Source organism: Bos grunniens, chromosome 24, assembly GCF_055505025.1.
Source record: "Bos grunniens cultivar Pamir isolate PY7600 chromosome 24, Bosgru_T2T1.0, whole genome shotgun sequence".
Taxonomy (NCBI): Eukaryota; Metazoa; Chordata; class Mammalia; order Artiodactyla; family Bovidae; genus Bos; species Bos grunniens.
In genome coordinates, this window is record NC_141188.1 from 52,639,404 (window position 1) to 52,649,024 (window position 9,621).

The window sequence follows — 9,621 nt, forward strand, 5'->3', positions numbered from 1 at the left end:
GATAGAAAGAGTAGGAAACCCACTTTTAGGGACCTACTGAAGTGCTTCATGCAGTGAAGTGACCTGGCAGCACGGCGAAACAGAAGGACCACAGTCCTGGCGCCGTAGGTCTGGCTTCAAACCCTGACCGCCTTTGTTGTGTGGCTCGACCTCTCTGTGCCTCAGTTATCTTCACCTGAATATAAAGATGATAACACTTACACCTTATGAAAAGCATGTGACAAAGCCATGATCTGCCTTCAAAAAATACGTATTGAATGCCTGGTACACACAACACATAGGGAGACATTCTGAGACTAAATAAGCCAGACAGACACTTGCTCTTGCTCTTTCATCTAGAATAAATGATGTCATTATTGCTGTTATTAGTATTAATCACATAATTGTTGGAAAGACGTTCTCAACATTTTCTAGGTGCTGAGTGGCCCCGTCGGTTTTCATCACTGCAGTGGTTTTCAACCCAGGGGCACGTCGGTTCGTGCCATCAGACATCACGATATAGATGGTTGATCTGCTGGTGGAAAATGTCCCTTCGGGTACCCTGTGATGCCCCTTCCTCCTTGCTGCCTCATTGAGTCTCCTGGGAGGGGGGAGAACAGATGTGTGGATGATGGTGGGCAGGATGGGATACTGTGATGGCCCCCAGAAATGGGACGCCCCCAACCCCTGGCAGCCAGGGATGGCTGTCCCCCTACCCAGAGTGGCAGGGACGGAGGAAGGGAAGGAGCCAAGGGCACACTCCTTCCAGAGGGCTCCTTAGAGCCACAGCGGGTAATTATGGCAATGTCTCAGCAACCCCAGGGGCAGGAGGGGGTACGGAGGGGAGAGCCTGGTTAATTATGGAGCAGATGCCCGCAGCACCTTGGGGTGAATGCATTAAGGTCGGGGAGCTGTCATCTCACTCACCCTGTCACATTTATTTACAGACCCCTAGGCACCCAGCTGGGGCTGCCTTCATGTGGATTCTGGCTCAGTCGGAGAGATCTGCAAGTTCAAAGCCTGCGCCTTCTTTCCAAATGGGATTCCCCCTCCCACCTTCTCTCCCTTGCTTCCCACCCCGCCTGCCTCCCATCAGGACTCTCCCCACCCCACCCCATGGCTGCCTCCTGGCCTCCTCCTAGCCTACAGACAGCCTGAATTGTTTTGCCTGCACTGGTTTAGAAAGGAGGGTTTCAGGCCTTCAGGCAGATTGGAGGAGGGGGCTTCCAGGCCTCCCCTGGACCCCCAGCTCACTCCTGGTCCCCTCCTGGGCCTGCCCATGGCTGACAGCAGACCTTTGTATGGATGGACGGTGCCCTGAGAAGAGTCTTCAAAGCCCTGCTGTCCCTGCAGAAATGGGATCAGCCGGGAACTGTCACAAAGAGCAGAGGCCCCAGTGCTATGTGCCCAGCCCTCTGCCAGCTTGCAACTGTGCCGTGGGCACCCAGGCCACAGCGGTTTATGCCGGAGGTAAAATGTGCCAGGGCCAAATAGGGGCAGAAAAGAAGTCAGGGACCCCCAGGTTGTCCTGGTTCATCTTCAGTCTCCTCATTGTCTTTCCCACACGCGTCCCAGGCTGCCAAATGGAGATAAAACTTGCAAATCCGAAGAGGAGAATTGAATTTGCACCCTCTGCCTTCCTGCCTGCATTTTCGAACATGACTCACCTCCCCAGGGGCCCGACTCCATCCACCTCTGCTACAAAAAAAGAGCAAACTCCTCTACCACCTCTCATCTCTCTCCCTGCTGAATTTGTCCCTGAGTTAGCTCTTGCTTTTCTATTAATAGGCAGAGATCCTTTTGCTCTCTGGCTAGATTGTCAATTTCTGGAGAAACTATGCCCACTTCAGAGCCACCCTGAGTTAATCTGGTGAAACAATAGAAAAGGCGATCTTTTCGTACAGCCTGCCTCATTCTGCACATGCTTGCCCTGGGGGTAACAATTTTGGCCAGTAAAGCAAAATGCCACCAGTAATTAGGCACGTCTGTAATCTCTGGCACAAGTGTCCAAAAAAGGATGAGCAGGTCCGGCTTATATTTTACCCATAGTGTGTAATTCAGTGATAATTTTTCCTGCACAAATGAGATGATTGAATACTTTGAGTAATTTAAACCAGATAACACGGGCGGACTCACTGGAAGTGAAGTATTTAATGCATCATTGCCTTCATTATTGTTATGCTGTTATTATTCTCATAATTTGAAGCTGGGGGTTGTCAGTTAGATTCAGAAGCGACCTTTGAAGTCACCTAGTCCAGTGTCCTCCTCAAAAGATAGCTCTTTCGCTTGGCAAATATCGAGGTAAAATGCGACGTCAGTTTATAAGGAATGTGGAATTGCTGTGAGGTGTTTGCCATGCTGGAGAAGAAGCCCAGGCTCTGGAATAATGGGATCTGTCTGGCTTTGCACTCTGAGATCTATAACCTTGCACCACACCATTTCAAGGCCGAGGCAGCAAACTGGCTCCTCAAAAGTTGAGTCCCACCTGCCAAGGTGTTTGGTTTGGCCTGTTTGGAATTTAATTTTTTTATATGAGTCAACATTTAAAAATCAGGAGAGTTCACCTAAAAAAAATCAGAATTATTGCTTTACTTTAAAAAGTGAAGCTTTGGAAACAGTGGCCCTGCAGTTATACTTGGAAGCAATTAGCTGAAAGAGTGTCCTATAGATCCGGGTGAATGCTTGTTTACCATGGTCCTCACCACTCTCTATCACCTCCCTGTTCCTAAGCCCAGGTCCCGGTTGCCACGTACCCTCATGCTTCTTTTTATTTTCCTGCTTTTCTTCTTCCTTTCCTCCCCTTTCAACTCCCTTCTTTTATTCTTTTTCTTCTGGTAAAGATGGAACAACAAAAGACAGATTAATATTATTTATGTTTCATGCTGGAAAAGACCCTGATGCTGGGGAAGATTGGGGGCAGGAGGAGGAGGAGGCAACAGAGGATGAGATGGTTGGATGGCATCACCGACTCAATGGACATAAGTTGAGCAAACTCCGGGAGATGGTGAAGGACAAGAAAGCCTGGTGTCCATGGGGTCGCAGAGTCGGACACGACTGAGCAACTGAACAGCAACAACAACAACCCTTTAAAATGCTGCTTACGCATCTGTGCTTTCCTTCCATAGCTCTTGTACTCATACAGCTGTTCCATGCTTTCCTCTCCCTCTGGACCGTGAATTCTAAGCAGCCATCCACTGCCTGTCTTGCTCACGACTATACCTCATGCTGTGCCCAACAGGGTCCACATCCGATATATGTTCTTGGACTCTTATTAAATTCTCTTACTCTTGGCTGACGGGTAGCGAGATACCTCCTCAGCCAGAATTGACTACAACCTCAGCCGTAACAAGATAAGTGGGCTGTAAAAATTCAGTGGCATACAATGCGGTTGACGTCATCAGGAGGAAGAGAAAGGGCTCTTTTCCGGTTGGTCTGTACTGTCACAGGAGCCCGATGGGGGAAGGATAATGGTCACACATCTGCCACTTCCTCACCCGCCTCTCCCCACCAGAATATAAGAAGCCAACCCACTCACATCTGAGAATAAGAGCTGGCGCAGTGAGGGAGTCAAACATCACTGGAGACATACAAACACCTGTAATCACAGCCACAGTTTCTCAGGACCCACAATCGGGGTTTCGGTGAGTGCCGAAGCTCTGGCTGGCAGCTGTGCAATAAAACGCCCATGTCTTGGCTGGCTAACCAACGTCCCCTGCAAGTAGCCCAGCTAAGATGGTGCTGGCCTCGGCGTCACTGTGTTGCTGTCTCCTTCACTCACTTTGAAGCCTCGGGGAACAGGCCTTGTCCCCATCTCTGAGCAAAGTGCCGGCCCACCGCATGTGGCAGATGCACTTGCTCCCTGGTCCAGCGTGAGCTCCCAGAGGGAGGCGTCTCTGCTTGGTGGTGGGACCCCAGCTCTGCACCCTGAGGGGTCTGCCTTTCTCCAGGAGCCTCGAAACCCCGTGAGCAGGGAGCTCGGATCAGAAAGGGCAACTAACCTTCTCCTGGGGTCTGTGTCAGAACTATGGTATGTGTCAGGGAGTCCCAGTCCTTTGTTACGAGTTTTGGGGCAGGGGGTTGGTGGGCATGACTCCTGGGAAGCTTATGTTAGCATCCATTGGCAGCTACTGTTCCTTGCCTGAAAGGAACATCTAGCCCTTGTACTTGGTCACGCTCTTGTCCCTTTGGGCTTTGCTGGATTCCTGGGTGGGGAACCCGGCTGGAGCACCTGAAGATCATCCCCAGGTCCCGGTCTAACCCAGTGTGTGGGTGAGGCTGCTTGACTACATGAGACCCTCAGTGTTTGCTCGACACCCAGCCTTCTGTCCTTTGTCTGATCACATATGACTGTTCAACATTTTTGTTGTTGTTCAGTCGCTCAGTCGTGTCCGACTCTTTGGGACCCCATGGACTACAGCACACCAGGCCTCCCTATCCTCCACTATCTCCCAGAGTTTACTCAAACTCATGTCCATAGCTTCATTGATGCCATCCAATCATCTCATACTCTGTCGTCCCCTTCTCCTCCTGCCTTCAGTCATTCCCAGCATCAGGGTCTGTTCAAATGAGTCAGTTCTTCGCATCAGGTGGCCAAAGTATTGGAGCTTCAGCTTTAGCATCAGTCCTTCCAATTAACATTCAGGGTTGATTTCCTTTAGAATTGACTGATTGGATGTCCTTGTTTTCCAAGAGACTCTCTTCTTCTCCAGCATATAGTTTGAAGGATCAATTCTTTGGTGCTCAGCTTTCTTTATAGTCCAAATCTCACAACCATACATGATTACTGGAAAAACCATAGCTTTGATTATACAGACTTTTGTTGGCAAAGTGATGTCCCTCCTATATGGAAAACCAAAGGAAAAGTGACTTCACCTACTTGGACTCTCTGCTTTATCATTTTTAAATGAATATTTTTCTTTGACCAATTCTTTATGCCCTTCTTGATACAGCATCTGGGTGGCACTGGAGCAAGTCGGTGCTGAAGCAGGGGTGGCTGAACTCTCGTGGGGGTGTGGCTGGGGAGGTGGGCTTGCAGGAAGCCACGGTGATGACTGACAGGGCAAGTACCTGGACTTAAGGAGTGGTACTCGGCATTAGTGATGCTGATGATTTGACATATATTTTTTGCACCAGAAGCAGTGATTGTGCATCGAGAGGGACCTAATGGGCCAGTTTTGATAATCCAAGCTACCCAGCAGGCTTCTTTGCTTCTACAAGCAGTCGGTAGAAATCCCACTGTGCTAGGCTGTTGGCAGGTTTTTCTAGGATTCAAAAGTCACCTGAGGGTCATCTCTAATCCCTTCTGATCTAGCAGATGCCTTCCACTCTTCGCCTTCGAGCTTCCCTCTCCCCCAGAGCCTCCTTGTCTAGAACTGTCTGTTTCAATAGTGGCTTTATCTGTCCTCACACTGACACTTTTAGTACCTTATTCTTGTCAAAATCTTTCACAAAACCTCAGCTTCCTGGGGTCTGTTCCCCCTGAGCGCATCCCTTCATTAATGCTCCATTTCTCTGATGAGATCCACACTTCATCCGTTTAACCCGTTCGCTGTGCAGTTTGAACCCTTCCCTTGGAAGACCATCTCTTTCTATTTACACTGTTATTCAGGACATGTTTGAAATGTGCATTATTCATGTGCATTATTGGAGATCAGTGTGCAAATCAGCTTTATTGGGAACCCTAGAGACTGCAGCAGATTCCTGGGTACTTACACATTGAATAGTATCATTTTCTGATGAGCAGGCTTGCTCTGCCTGTTGGGGGGAAAAATGACAGTTTCAGGCAACTTCCAGGAACAATCATGCCTTTGAAAGAGATTGAGCAGCCGTTTGATTTGCTGTTTGATGCACATCCTCTAGCCAGGCTGGGGAAGTCCTCAGCTAGATTTGACTCATTTGATTTTGAGAACGTATTCAGATCCAGACTGGCCAGGACTCTGCCGATGTCATGGGAGAGTTGTGGCTTTCAAAAAAAAAATCATCCTTTTTGCTTAACAAGCATGGAAAGGCTACTGTAGAGAATGTCCCCAGTCTAAGGACACATACAAGCAGCAAAAGGGATGAGCATGGTCGCAAAGGGAAGACTTGGGTGTAACTTGGGTGCTTAGTTTGCCTTTCTGAGTGTGTCTTCTCTGCTCAAAATGCCCTCCATGCTCTGCGGCTTTCTTTTCTTGGAGAAAGTGACCCATGCCATGGGCTGTAGAAGCTGACCTTACTGTTCCTCTGAGGAATACTCAACTAGTGTATCCAATTGGGATAGTTCTGTTGATGGAGATCAAGGGTTCTTTGGTGGGAAGACACCCTGGGGGACAAGACGGCTTTCCTAGAGTCTCTCTAAAACCTGTTGTGTATGCGACTTAGATCCCATCTGAACTTTGAAAAGACAGCCCCTTCTCTGCCTATAGGTTATAATAGGCTCTGTGCCAAAGTGAACTAGACCCTCTGACCCCATTTTCTCTGTACTCATTTCCCACTTGCTTCACTAGTCCTCAGGGGTAAATTAGGGTTTTTGGAAAACACTCACTCTGTGAGGCTTCTGTACTATAGCAGGTTGTATATTCTAAGACTATTAAAGTTGATTTGTTCCTGGAGACCAAAGTGACACCATAAAAACAGCTCCTATGCCATTGATGGCAATGGGCAGAGTTCTCACAACTCTGCCATGGTTCTGGCTTTATTCTATCTATAGACGCTGTTATATGGAAACTTTAATTGAAAGGTTTTTGTAGAGGGAAAAAGGTGAATGACTCCCTTAAAACTGTAAAGTGTTCGTTGCTCAGTCGTGTCCGACTCTTTGAGACCCCATCGACTGCAACCTGTCAGGCCCCTCTGTCCATGGGATTCTCTAGGCAAGAATACTGGAGTGGGGTGCCATTTCCTTCTCCATAAAAGTGTAAAGGTAAACTTTATTTTCGTAGTGCATTTGTATGCACTTAGCTCCTGACAATCTCAAATTGTCAGAGCTCTCTAAACCTAAAAATTTTGGTTCATTCATTCACAAATGGAATAAAAAAAAATTGTGAATGTTTACGCGGTGTCAGCTCTATGCTAGGTGCGGGGATAAAGCGAACTGTGTGTGTGTGTTTGTGTGTGTGTGTATGTGTGCGCGCTCTTCATCATGATCATGCTCAGTTGTGTCTGACTCTTTGTGACCCCATGGACCAGGCTCCTCTGCCCATGGGATTTCCCAGGCAAGAATACTGGAGTGGGTTGCCATTTCTGCACCCAGGGGATCTTCCCAATCCAGGGACTGAACCTGTGTCTCCTGCATTGCAGGCAGATTCTTTACCACTAGCCACCTGAGAGGCCCATGTACTCTCCCGACACACACACAAATGCACACACATGTTACAGGGCACTAGTCCAATAGGTATGGCTCAGTGGGAGTTGGATGCAAGGAAGGTGAGGACGTTAGGGAGTGAGCAGATAAAAGGGCCCAGCTCAAGGTTGGAGGACCACAGCTGGGGAGATAAGCCAAAGGAACTGATGCCTAAGCCGGTTCTTGAAGGATGATGAAGACCTCTGTGCGGAGAGGAAAGAGGGTGGTCAAAGCAAAAGAAGCATTTAAAAAAAAAAGGCACAGAAGCAAGAGGGAACAAGGCTGCTTACGAAACTGGGATGGGGTCTGTTGGGAGGTCTGAAGCATATGGGGATTCTAGCAGGAGAAAAGGTTAGAAAAGAAAACTGGATCACACCAGGAGGTTGCAGGCATGCCAGGCTTGGGGGTGGGGACCCGCCCTTAAAGCAACAGGAAATTCCTGCTGATTGAAGCAAGACCGTGTGCTTTGGTGAGACCACTGTGATGCGATGGTGGAAACTGGGTTAGAGGGCTGCTGCTGCTAAGTTGCTTCAGTCGTGTCCGACTCTGTGCGACCCCATAGACGGCAGCCCACCAGGCCCCTCCGTCCATGGAATTTTCCGGGCAAGAGTACAGGAGTGGGTTGCCATTGAGGGCAAGAGATGAGAAGAGAGTAGTGCTGGGACCTTTTCCAGGTGGGAAAGGCTCAGCAAAGATGGGGGCAAAGGGGCTGGGGAGAAGGGGGTGAACCAGAGAGTCACTGATGAGAGAAAAAGAGGAGATGCTTGCGGGGAGGCAGAAGATGGTTCTCAGGGTTCGGATGTGGTGACTGGATGCTTGGCGGCCCATTCCTGAGACACAGAACTTGAGGATGGTCTTCCTTTAGGTGAAAGAATACGCATCACCTCAGGGAACTATTCGAAAACAGAATTAACTTGTATTAAGAAAAGGGAATTTTTAAAGATATAAACAGACAGCCCACAACAGGCAGTACAAATTCTAGGCTCAGTGGGGTAACACATTTTAGACAAAAATGTCTCTTTCCTGGGGACAAAGACCAGTGATATTAAGGATGGTGACTTTGAAGCCTTGTAAGTCATTATCAAGGCTGAAAGATTCAGTTATTTGCCTCAAAGCAGGAGAGTGCACTCAGGTATTTGCTGCTGCTGCTGCTAAGTCACTTCAGTCATGTCTGACTCTGTGCGACCCCATAGACGGCAGCCCACCAGGCTCCCTCGTCCCTGAGATTCTCCAGGCAAGAACACTGGAGTGGGTTGCTATTGGTATTTGAAGTTATTCCAACTCCACGTGGTGCCCACTTTGAGTCTGTTTACAGATTTTTGCTGTTCAAGATAAGATGTTTCTGGGGAAAGCAGGAGGAGTTGGAGCTTTCTCAGCACTGGAGTCGAGTAGACATTGACACTGGATGATATAATATCACAGCAGTTTGGGGTTCTTTCTGCTGAGGCCAAAAAAATTGAACTCATTCCTTCTGGATGATATAAAGAGTGTGCCTTCATCACTTGTAAAAGATATTTCTGCAGGAAAACTTAAACAAGGTCCATTAATCATTATTTCTAGTATGGTAACAGCAGTCGTGAAGTCATCCAAAGTGTTTAATGGGGAATATTTGTCTTCATCCCCAAGGCCACAGAGTCATCCTTAAAACAACCTCAAAGAGTCTCTCTTCTTTGAACTCCACGCCCAGACTGCCAATTTTTGTGCCTGGACCATGGTGGGACTTCCTCGTGGCCCCGTCCCCATCACTCCCTGTCCTCTTAGACCCATCTTATGTGTACCCCCGTCTGCTCATCTATACATGAAAGACACCCTAACCTTCCTGGCCCCCAACCTCCCCACCGATTCATACATCTGACGCTCTGATATTGGAGCAACATCACCACGAGGGCCACCTCCTCCTAACACATCCAAACCAGATTGCCAGTTTTGTCTCCAGCTTTGCTCTTCCTGCCGTCTTCCCATCTCAACGAATGACAGTTCCATCCTCTGGTAGCTTATTTCAGCAAATTCTGTTGGGTCTATCTTCCTAATATGTCCAGATCCTCACTACCTGTCACCAGCTCTACCATCGTGGCAAAAGTCATTGTCATTTATCACCTGGACTGTTCATGAAAGCCTCCTACCTGGTCCCCTGCTTCTACACCCGAGCCAAAAGAATGTTCATGGCAGAAGAGTCAGAATGACCCTATTAGTATCAGTGACTGAGTCCTTTCTCTGATCCTCTCCTGCAGTTCCATCAGAATAAATCTGATGGCGTTGCAGTGGTCTGATGGCCCTCTTAATCTGGTCTCTGGTCACTTTCCTCTTTTCACTTAGTACCAGTC

At 48.3% G+C, this 9,621-nt stretch overlaps 1 long non-coding RNA gene across 1 annotated transcript in view; it reads left to right on the forward strand.

The window, feature by feature from the left end:
- LOC147346292 (uncharacterized) overlaps positions 1-1,723 on the forward strand; it is a 64,332-nt gene extending 62,609 nt beyond the window's left edge. Inside the window, exon 4 of the long non-coding RNA XR_015154096.1 lies at positions 927-1,723. This is a non-coding gene — a long non-coding RNA (uncharacterized LOC147346292). The remainder of the gene's footprint in view (positions 1-926) is intronic.
- The last annotated feature ends 7,898 nt before the right edge of the window (positions 1,724-9,621 follow it).